General features: G+C 50.3%; 1 protein-coding gene across 1 annotated transcript in view; it reads left to right on the top strand.

The window, feature by feature from the left end:
* Positions 1–8,427: 8,427 nt before the first annotated feature.
* LHX9 (LIM homeobox 9) overlaps positions 8,428–12,180 on the top strand; it is a 68,648-nt gene continuing 64,895 nt past the window's right edge. The window contains exon 1 of the mRNA XM_086954860.1: positions 8,428–8,583. The gene's annotated coding sequence lies outside the window, so the exon portion shown is untranslated. The remainder of the gene's footprint in view (positions 8,584–12,180) is intronic.

The raw sequence follows: 12,180 nt of genomic DNA on the forward strand, positions 1-12,180 counted from the left end.
GCTTCTATCTTTTGCACCCTCCACTTTTTAGCTTCATCGTCCCATTTAGCATCCTGCACTGCTTTTACCGATCGTCTCACTCTTTCTTGGCGCCTATTCAAGCTCTTATCATGTGCCGCTCTAAACCACGCACTAAGGGCTTCGAACTGTGTTGGCCTCGGTAGAGGTCTTGTTGCGAGCATTACCGCTTTCAGTTGGTTCAATGCTTCTACCCTAAACGTCCCGTATCTCGGGAACGTCAGTTCCTCATTTCCTTCTGTTAGCTTACTCCACTCGGATATCCATAGTATTGAGTGTAAGCCTACATTCACAGCCATATAATAAGCTGGTGTGCCTTTTGGTGGGGCTTCTTCCCCTGCATACAAGTTTCCTCGATCTCTCTTAAAGATCGCCCTTAAACGTTTAAAACACTTCATTTTCAAGAATCTACGATTTTCCTTAATTACTCTTCCTTGTTTACTTCCCGATGACAAACCACCAATCCCTGCGCGGCTCTCGCTGACCAGCCTATCCCAGCGCGGTTCTACACCAACCGGCCAATCTCAGCGCGGTTCTACGCTGACGTCACTCGTCCCCTCTGCAGCAGTTCCCCTCCTTTCTCAGCTTGTCTCGCGGTCTTGCATGCGTTTCATTCATACACCGAAAAATGACTACTTCCGTCCAAGCGATCACTTTTCTTGACTGTACGTCCACAGTCTAACTGTAATTGTCACCTCAACTGACGAGACGTCTTCCTCTCACTTCAGACGCTCGCCTTAACTGATAGGTTACTTACACACAGTAAACGTACGACCAGCGTCCGTTACTCATACACTCACTCAAACATTCCCCCTATCATCGGTCCTGCGGGCGATCAATGGTACCTCATGACCCCCTTTTCAATGGTAGACAATTACTCTGGGTGTTCGATACACCCGAACCACTTAAGCCCTTCTCTGGACTTAAGATTTTATCCGGTTGCACGCGCTCACAACCTTCCCACAATCACACTACAGGCATTCAACTCCGCTTGACATTACAACACAAGTACAACATAAAACACCGCAATCTGGCAACGCATGACCCTTATACTCACTCTCGACCGACTCTGCTGCTTTTCTCTCGCACCGTCAGCACCTTCTTCGGCAGGGATTCTTCTTCTGGTCGTCGATGACTAGGGACCTTGGGGTAATCTAGACCTGACCTAGGTTGCCTTCCTCAAGAAGAAAACCATCCTCTGCTACCAACTGCGGGGAATGAGATTTTGATACCTTTTCTGATCACCTAGATACCTATCTCATTCTTCCAATTTTGGATCGATTATTATCTGTCATTGAGTAAAAGGCAAACCCCACATGAGTTAAATCAACCCCATAGACTGACGCAACTCTGAAGAACCACTTACGACTGATAAAGTTTAAAAGTTTAATATAAAATCAGAATCAATTGCATATACAATCCTCTCAGGATAAGATTCAACAAGTATACAGGAACTAAAAGGAACATAAATTCCCTAAAGAATCTAAGTCTACAAAAGAAAACGATTAAAATCAATTCCAGAATCAATAGATTAAAAAGCATAGACACAAAGTGGATCTGTTGCGTCATCTACAGAAGAGAATAAACAAGTTAAATCTGTCCCTACTCTATGCTAGGTGACATCCCTACTAGCAAGTCCTTTACCTAAAAAGGTGTCAGCAGTTTGACTTCCAAAAGAAGTTCAAACTTTCTTAGCCTCTGATGGTAACCTATGTCGAGAAGCAGTACCCTCTCTGCCTACCCATCCGCTCTCTAAGGGTCCTCTGCCTACTGCTCTCTTGCGCTCTGCTCTCTGATCTTCTGTTCTGCGCTATGTCTTCAGGCCATCTGCTCTGAGCTAACCTCTCCCCTGGGTGCTGTCCCTAAATACACAATCACAGTATAGGTGGAACGCCCCTTTGACGCCCACCACATACACATTCACATGATCTCATTCTAGTTCTTTCCATAGCTTCGTCTCTTCGCGTCGTCCGTTAAGTTGACCTTGCTTCTTAGGCGCCATCTTCGTCATTGTGCTGGTAACCTCATGACATTCCAGTTGACACTTTCAGTCCAAAGTCTATCACCTCAACAGAACTCTGTTCATTACAGTTGTGATTATAACCTCCTTTGGTCCTGTGAACGGTCACTTCTAAACAAGACCCCAAATTCCAAGTGTCTCTTATCTCACTTTAGGCCATAAACTTTGTCCAGCATTGTCACTCTAAATTTAACAAGACCTTTGACTCTTGGCTCGCACGTTCAGATCAAAGCCATCCCCTATTCCTGTGAGCCCACTAAATTACATGGAGCGGACTACACTCCTGCGAACCCTTGGTCAGTTAGGTTAAAATCACACATGACCACACCATGCTAACATTCCTACAAACTCTTCTACACAGTATGACTTTTAACACACATATATATATATAATCAAATTAGCAAACCATTTGATTATAAGTGAATCCTTATTACATAAAATACAATGTTATACTCTCGTTTCTTACACAGTGCTATATATTCTGCACAGTTCTTCACTTTACATTTCATCTTCTTTCTCCGTTTTATAATTACATACGTACATTCTCTGTTTAGCACGTTCTACTGTTCTTAAGCATTTCTACTTTAGCCCATCCTATATATATATACGGGCCTTTCTAATACTAATGTATTCCAATGTAAATACAAGTACATTTCCTATTATTCAAGTTACATTACGCTATAGGTTCTAACTTTACATTACAAGTGCTACGTTATGCGATATGCTTGTAAATATGGTACAGATATACTTTTCATTCAAATTGCGCTCTCTCAGGACAAGCGGTGCTTTGCAAAGCGCCTAAATAAAAAATAACTCATTATGGGGGTCGAATGCAATAATTCAGTAATTAAATACCAATTCCAGCAGAAAAGATAGCGCTATTTAAAGTATGTGATGGACGTGACAGGGAGCTCATGCTTTGTATGTTTTGTATGCGTTGTAAACGTGCTGCTGCTAGAGATGCAGGTGGTAAGTTCGGCGAATGAATGCCAGGGGCTGTGCCCCAAGCTGGAGGCTGATTCTCCGGGTAAGTTGGCGTTTTGCTGACTCCAGCACTGAACCTGCCCCTCATCGTGCCACCTATGCCAACCCATTACCAGGGTTTACATTTGGGATAGCGGTGTTCGAGAAGCACATCTCTTCATGTTGATATAGAGCACGGTAATTGCTGAAATACCAAGAAAAACCAGAGAAAGCACAAAATCTAACTGCTCGGGGCTCGTTTCGCGGACTTCTGTTCAGGATTCAGCTGCTCCTGGAGGCGCGGGGAGCCATCTGCTAGCAGCCCTGACAGTCATTATGGTGGCTAAGTCGCAGCCCGCGCCAGACCGCGGTTCAAATGCTGCCTCCCTGGGGCGGTAGGGGCGGCAGAAGGTGCGTGTCTGCGGCCCGGTGCCCTCGCAGGTCCGCCTGAGGGTGGGAGAGGTGAGCGCTGCAGGGGGCGCTGTGCTCACCTCGCCGCGGTGGCAGGCGCCTTAATTAGCACGTCTTCGAGGGGCGCCTGACTAGAAGAGTCTCAAACCACCCCACCACCTATATATCTATACACCCTTTAATGGAGAAATGTGTGACAAGCATGTATCTGAACACGCTCTAGCCAAACGATAGGGTGGGACATGCTAACACCAGCTTTTGTGCAGGATTTGTGTCGAATCTGACCCCAGTTTACATTAAGCACTGTTTATATTTCGATAGCCATTTATAGATTGGGGTATTTCAGGGCGGTTTTTGATTTTTCTCATTGTTTTGTTTGTTTTCATATTTTTCTCTGGATTTGATTGACAATGCCACATAGTCCTTATATAGCCTGTATATCTCGGATACATACGATTTGACAATGAATTTTATAATGTGAGGGTAATTTACTGCATAATTTGCTTGGTTCCCTGTTTTTGTAATAATGCATCGGGATCTTGCCATGTAGGTAATATAATAAAAAAAATTATAGTAGCTAATTCCTGCCCGCACAAGGCCGTCGTTCCGATGCTACTCGTCGCGCTTGAGGGTCACCTGCAGGGGGCACTCTAGTAACCAATATGCCGCAGCAGGAGCCCTAATAAACAGCGGTCTGCAGTTGGTCTTTGTGGACTTGGCAGCTACCAGGGGCTGCCTCAGCAAGCCCTATGGGAGATGGGCCTGGGCCTGCTGGTGCAGTGTGCCTGGCGTCAGGCGCAGCAGAGTACCAGGCCGCTGTGACGTCACGCACTTTTCGGACTCTATTTAACAGTCCGTCTGTGGTCGTCAAAGCTGTGCACTCTGATAAACTCGGACAAAAAAATAAAATATATTCAGGAACGCCTCTGAGGAAAACAACCTAACACAAGTCGCTCTATAAATGGCACAAGTGTCATTGTCGGGGACCCCACGTTCACTAATTGTTGCTACCAGCGTAGTTCGTCTGTTGCCACTTGCTATCCTCCCATCTCTAGCTTTCTACCCGCCCCCAAGTCTCCGTTTCGTATTTCCCTCGCTCTCCTCTTGTAACTCGCGCATCAGTGCTTTTCCTAATTGATGTTCACTCTAAGTGAATAAACTGCCTCTCGTGCTAACAGGTTAGTGCAACCCGCATGTGCAGGTACAAGGCGCGCCGTATAACCTCCTGAACCTATGTGCCCCTCCCTCCTTCGGCCTTCCAATCCTGTGCCGTGTCCAATCCAAACTCCTGCTTCCCAATGCACACCTGTTGGGGGCATCCTGGGACCATGGCAGGTAGTAAGTGCTAGCCAGTGCGTCATGGGCCCTGGTGCAAAGCGGCCCTAAGCGGCTGTGTGAAGTATTATAGCATGCAGCAATAATTAGGGTTGAGTGGGCTTCGCAGGCCATTGGGCCCCGGCGCCGCTGCACCTGCTGCCTCATTGGACTCTACTACCCTGTTGGCAGGCCCAGTTAACAACTCAAAAGGGCACGGGGCCTTCAGAGCTCTAACTTTAGGCCTACTCTGGGTTTATGTTACGTTCGGAGCTTCTCACAGGTATTTGTGGTGTCGCCGTCTTCTAAGCTCGTTTCCTAAGGTGGTGGTTACAGGCACGTGCGGTGTGCACACACTATGGTTACATGAGCTCCGTGAGCACGGGCTAGAGACTCGTCCCTTCAGGAGCAGCCATTTCCTCTTCGTCGCGACCCTTGAGGCGCCCTCATTCCTCCGAGGGGCCCAGCGCCTTTCCTCGCCTCTCCTTCCCGCACCCTGGCACCAGGGAAAGCCCCCCAAGGGCCAGGGCTTAGCTCTCCCCGGCCCCGCACAGTGAGGGCAAATACAGGGGCGTAATCCAGGCCCCTGCAGCTCCTGCTACACTGGAGGGGGGTGGGGGGTGCCCAGGCTCCCTACTGGGAGCCCCAATTCAGCCCAATGTATGTGAATATCTGTGAGATATGGGGGGCTGTGGGCCCCTTACGTTATTCCGCAAAGTGGGGTCAGCATTTTGTGTTCTGCAGGGACAGCCTTTGCTTGTACCGCATTACAGTATTGTGTTATTTCTGATTGTAATGTTCTGTTAATTTGATGAAGAATACAATTGATTATGAAAACAATTTATGTATGATAGTATGTGAATCCTTTCGTGAGGATTTTTTTACTTTTCACATAAATTAAAACGACTCATTTTGATTTTTTCAATCTTTTTTATTCATTGACAGTAGTAATTATATGTTTATTGGTCACCATATATAGGAACTGTTTAATTGTGTTGTCTGACTCTACATTTGATTGGTACACCGTGTTGCATTCATAATTGCCTAGGAATGATAAAGCATTGTTGTACCGCATCCCCTGCATCCCGAAGCCATCTCTCCAGGGGCAGCCTTTGCCTCTCTCTCATCCCCTGCATCCCGAGGTTGGAAGATATCTCTCCAGGGGCATCACTTGCTTGTATCGCATTCCCTGCATCCCGAGGCCAGTGGCCATCTCTCCAGGGGCAGACCTTGCCTCTCCCTCATCTCCCGTATCCCGAGGCCGGAGGATATCTCTCCAGGGTAGGCCCCTGCCTCTCCCTCATCCCCTGCATCCCGAGGCTGGAGGACATCTCCCCAGGGGCAGCCCGTGCTTGTTTCCCATCCCCTGCATCCTGAGGCTGAAGGTGATCGCTCCTGGGTAGTCCTTGCCTCTTCTTCATCCCTTGCATCCCAGGGCGGAGGCCATCTCTCCAGGGACAGCCCTTGCTTGTACCCTATCCCCTGCCTCCGGAGGTCAGAATAAGATCAAAATGGGGGTTGAGTAGTGCACTCCTTTATCAATGATTGTCTGTAGATACTCAAGTTTTTACTTCACAATTTTGAATGGGTGTGCTGAGAGGGAAGGAGGAGCCACCCTCCACAGAAATTGGAATGGAAAAGAACACTAGTGACAGAAGTCATTGGGCCCTGCTCGCACTACCAGTGGCAGAAATCCATCTGCCTATGTAACCTACAAATTTACTAATGCTTGCATGTACTTTCAAAATTCTTTTAATTGTAAATAAATCCTTTCTTTTTCAGAATTTTCTAAACATCCAATGTGTACATATCACATGAACAATCAATCTTTCTTGATTCTGTTGCATCCTGAGGCAGGAGGCCAGCTCTCCAGGGGCAGCCCTTATCTATCCTTTATTCATCCCTTGCATCCCGAGGCCGGAGCCCAGCTCTCCAGGGGCAGCCCTTGCCTTTCACTCATCCCTAGCATCCTGAGGCAGGAGGCCAGCTCTCCAGGGGCAGCCCTTACCTATCCTTTATTTATCCCTTGCATCCCGAGGCCGGAGCCCAGCTCTCCAGGGGCAGCCCTTACCTATCCTTTATTCATCCCTTGCATCCCGAGGCCGGAGCCCAGCTCCCCAGGGGCAGCCCTTGCTTATAGTTATACCCTATCCCCTGCATCCCGAGGCCAGCGACCATCTCTCCAGGGGCAGCCCTTGCCTCTCACTCATCCCTTGCATCCTGAGGCAGGAGGCCAGCTCTCCAGGGGCAGCCCTTACCTATCCTGTATTCATCCCTTGCATCCCGAGGCCGGAGCCCAGCTCTCCAGGGGCAGCCCTTGCCTCTCACTCATCCCCTGCATCCTGAGGCAGGAGGCCAGCTCTCCAGGGGCAGCCCTTACCTATCCTGTATTCATCCCTTGCATCCCGAGGCCAGAGCCCAGCTCTCCAGGGGCAGCCCTTGCCTCTCACTCATCCCCTGCATCCTGAGGCAGGAGGTCAGCTCTCCAGGGGCAGCCCTTGCCTCTCACTCATCCCCTGCATCCTGAGGCAGGAGGCCAGCTCTCCAGGGGCAGCCCTTGCCTCTCACTCATCCCCTGCATCCTGAGGCAGGAGGTCAGCGCTCCAGGGGCAGCCCTTGCCTCTCACTCATCCCTTGCATCCTGAGGCAGGAGGTCAGCTCTCCAGGGGCAGCCCTTGCCTCTCACTCATCCCCTGCATCCTGAGGCAGGAGGTCAGCTCTCCAGGGGCAGCCCTTGCCTCTCACTCATCCCTTGCATCCTGAGGCAGGAGGCCAGCTCTCCAGGGGCAGCCCTTGCCTCTCACTCATACCCTGCATCCTGAGGCAGGAGGTCAGCTCTCCAGGGGCAGCCCTTGCCTCTCACTCATCCCCTGCATCCTGAGGCAGGAGGCCAGCTCTCCAGGGGCAGCCCTTACCTATCCTGTATTTATCCCTTGCATCCCGAGGCCGGAGCCCAGTTCTCCAGGGGCAGCCCTTGCCTCTCACTCATCCCTTGCATCCTGAGGCAGGAGGCCAGCTCTCCAGGGGCAGCCCTTGCCTCTCACTCATCCCCTGCATCCTGAGGCAGGAGGCCAGCTCTCCAGGGGCGGCCCTTACCTATCCTGTATTCATCCCTTGCATCCCGAGGCCGGGGCACAGCTCTCCAGGGGCAGCCCTTACCTATCCTTTATTCATCCCTTGCATCCCGAGGCCGGAGCCCAGCTCTCCAGGGGCAGCCCTTACCTATCCTTATTCATCCCTTGCATCCCGAGGCCGGAGCCCAGCTCTCCAGGGGCAGACCTTACCTACCCTGTATTCATCCCTTGCTTCCTGTGGCCGGAGCCCAGCTCTCCAGGGGCAGCCCTTACCTATCCTTTATTCATCCCTTGCATCCCGAGGCCGGAGCCCAGCTCTCCAGGGGCAGCCCTTGCCTGTAACCCATTCCATGCCCCCGGCGGCCGAGGAGCCCGCTGCAGACAGAGTTCTGTGTTTGTCTCTGACTCTCCTCCAAACCTTACGTGCATGTGGGGGTGGTGATGGGGGAAGGGAGGCGTGGTCGGTGGGCAATGAATGAAGCTGGGGGCACACCTAGAGAGAGAGAGAGAGACATGCAGAGGTATAGAAAGGAGGGGGAGCAGATCATCCGATGACTTGAAGAGAGGGGGTGGGAGGAGAGTTGGGCACGTATAGTGGCAGAGAGTGCGGAAGGCGAGAGAGGGGGCTGGTAGGAGGGGTTGCACATTGCAGCCTGTTTATTTTAATTACCGCCGAGGCTGTCTGCCAGCAGCACACGGAGCCGTCCACCCTGTCGCAGGAGCGCTGCATCCCCTCTCCACCAGAGCCCCGTCCGCGCGCTCCTGGAAGCCGCCGGTGCCAAGGTAAGAACGCCCCCCGCTGCCCCTGCGCGCCCCGGGCATCATTCCCTGAGGGGAGCACCAGTTCCTTTTCGTTTTTAAATCGCACAATTTCCGGGCTATTCTCTCGAACTCGTTTGAATTCGTTCACCTGCCTCCGTCCCTGAGATAGCACCATCACCAACTGGCACGTTTTTGCCCAAAGTAACGACCGGTGCCACCTTCCTAGGATGCGCCCTGGTACCCCATGTGTGCAGTCTCTTCCTACAGGCTGCTGATTTCAAGACAGAACCCGCTCTCAGTGTGAGAAATCCATTCATCTTATTATAGCTAAATCCAGGCTCGAGGGGGTGTCGCCAACGCTTCTTTGGCCTGTGTGTTTTACTGCAAAAATGCCGGGTTTTGTTTTTTATTTTCTACATTTTTTTTAGGATAATATCGTAGACTTCTGGAATAAAATAACCCTATCACAGTGGCACACAAACAGAAGATTGGGGCCAGGGTGATTCTCGGGGCAGTCACCCCGTGCCTTGCCTCTTTACTCGGGTGTTGGGGGTTCCCGCCGGCTGCTTGCCCCCGCTGGCGGCTCCAGGCGCCTCACTTTGTAGTTTTTTTTAATCCCCCTTCAGGACGGAGGACGGCAGATGGACGGCTGTACCTGCGGGAACAGGCGGGCCAGTAATAATAGCTGTCAATAAAAAATAATAATTCCCGTGCACGCCACAAAGGTGTGCGTGCTATCACGGATGGTCACGGGCGACCTTACGCATCTTTACACATAGTCTGAGTCTATCTTCCTTATTTAAAATGTGACTTTTCACTGGAGGATTTGAACACGTGTTTTCGCGTATGATTTAAGCGTACACGATATATATCTAGGCACACACACATACATATAGTTATAGCTAGATATAGGTATATAGATATTGCAACTAACAGGAATGTAACAGCGTTATTCAAAATTCTACAGCGGGTTTCGTTTGATGAAAAGTCTACATTTTTGTAGGCAATATTTAAAATAAAATTAATATTTGGATCTGGCAATTATATTTTTCCAAACGTTTATACGTATTCAGAAAAACATTTTGCACATTGACCAAATGCTTACAATCTCTCTCTCTCTCTCTCTATATAAGACACAAGCGCACACACGCACACACATATGTTTATATATGTTCACATATATGTTTATGTTTGTCTGTGTTCTGTCAACAGCATTTGCATAGCGCACTTCTGCCATTTCCGGGACTCATGTCGCATCTATGCAAACACACACTTGTGCATGGCTAGTGAATTGTGAAATATAAAATGACATCTCAGTGAGGCTAATGCAAATCTATGAATTACTAACTGAATCAAAAGAACAACTGCAAACGCACACACGGGTTTATTTGTTATGACACACACAAAGCATTATTACGTATATACGAAGAGCAAAGGTTGGTTGGACATGTTGGTTGTTGTTGTAAATAGTGAACAGCGTGACCTGCTCACACGAGCAGCGACTGCAGAAGGGGTGGTGAATGCACCCAGACACGTATCTTGTATTCCTCCCTGATTCTGTCACAGCCTTGGCATTGGTGGCAGAGGCTTGTGCTACTTCCTGCTGTGTGCCAGCACGGGGAGCCTGGCACTGGGCCTGAAAGTGTCTCCTTGCCCAGCTGACGTGAGCCTGGCATTGAGTCCGCGCTGGACTGCACTTTGGCCCCTTCGAGATGCCCTGTAGTGCTGGTCCGGCTGAACTATCGGGGGTCCTGGCACCGAGTCTAGGGTAGTCTCAGTACCAGCCCCTGGGAGCCTGGCACTGAGCGCTGGGTGGACTGGCACTGGGTGTGAGCCGGCCTCAGCGCATTCGCATTGAAACATGTCGTTAAGTGTGCGCTGGTCTCCGTGCCCATGTCCAGTCCATGGACGCCTGGCACAGAGTCCGAGCTCAACTGAGCACTCGGCAGTGGCAGGCTGGCATTGACCCCCGGCTGAACACAGCACCCACCTTGAAAGAGCCCCCCCCCCCCCTCCCCTCGAGAGTCTGCCATTATCCCGAGGCAGGCACTTGAGTGCGGTTGTAACAGCAACAGGCCTGCCCAGAGAAGACTGGCATAGAATATTTAACGACCTCAGCCTGCGCCTGGCCTGCTCATAGCTGATTGGAGCTGGTCATCGCTCTACTGCTGAACTCAGCGCCTGGCCCTGGCACGCCTGACACAATGCCCATGCTTTCCTTAGCACCTGCCTTGACTGGACTCACTGTCCACGGACCTGCCTTGTGTATGTCTAGTTTCCGCACCCGCCCTTCTGGTCTGTTCATGCACCCACACCTGGGAGCCTGGTACTGATTCCTGGTTGTCTAGGCTCAAGTGAGCCGGACACTGCGTTTAGGACACCCATAATTCCCGGGGGCTTGTCATTGTGCCCGAGACAGCCTCAAGCTCTAGGAGGCTGGCACTGCGTCTGAGTTACTCAAACCCAAGAGGCCTAGCACTGCATCCGAGCCATTCAACCCCCAGGGGTCTGGCACTGCGCCTGTCACTCAATCCGTAGGGGCCTGGCACCGTGCCTGAGTCATTCAACCCCCAGGGGTCTGGCACTGCGTCTGTCACTCAATCCGTAGGGGCCTGGCACCGTGCCTGAGTCATCAATAACGTTGCAGCTCCTACAGAGGGGCTGCCCCCAGTGCACGGCGCAAAGGACCATAAAAAGGTTCAGTCTTATAAATCAAATTAGAAATCCTAGAAACTTATGCAGCAATTTGTAAGCATCTATTTAATGACCGTTAAGTGTCACGAGTCTGACATTCTCTTTTCATGTCGATACATATTCAAGATATAGTTCATCGTGAAAGTCTTTGGTGGCTTGACAACCAAAACATCAAAGAATCAAATTAACATCCACCCAATATTGGCATCCATCCCAATGCATTTCGGGCATCGACTGTGCCCTTCGTCAGGGGAATGTTTTGAAAGATGAAACAAATGTATGCAATCCTTACAGGAAGGACTTCAATCAAAAAAATCTATAAACATGTGCGTGAGATATGTGAACAAAATACGTGGATGCTAAAACGTGATCATGCATCATGCCCAAAAATTCGATATAAACTGGGCGGGGAAATAGCTTGGGTCATGCAGCAAGGGAATATAACTCCAAAGTATGAAAAAATTAAGACTGTACTAAGAATTCGTCGTTAAAAATAAATAGTGCAAATCAGGAGTGAACAGATTGATGGCAAACGAAAGATGTGTGTAACGTTAACTGTGTCTGAGTCACTCAATCCCTAGGGGCCTGGCACTGCGTCTGAGTCACTCAATCCCTAGGGGCCTGGCACTGTGTCTGGGTCACACAATCCCTAGGGGCCTGGCACTGTGTTTGAGTAAGGCAATCTCCAGGTGCCTGGCACTGTGTTTGAGAAAGGCAATCTCCAGGGGCCTGGCACAGCGTTTGAGTCGGGAACCCCCTAGGGGCCTAAAACTGTGCCTGAGTTACTCAATCCCTAGGAGCCTCGCACTGTGTCTGAGACTCGATTCCTAGGGGCCTGGCACTGCGTCTGAGTCACTCAATCCCTAGGGGCCTGGCACTGCGTCTGAGTCACTGATTCCCTAGAGGCCTGGCACTGTGTATGAG

This window comes from Lissotriton vulgaris, chromosome 1_1 (genome assembly GCF_964263255.1).
Source record: "Lissotriton vulgaris chromosome 1_1, aLisVul1.2, whole genome shotgun sequence".
NCBI lineage: Eukaryota > Metazoa > Chordata > Amphibia > Caudata > Salamandridae > Lissotriton > Lissotriton vulgaris.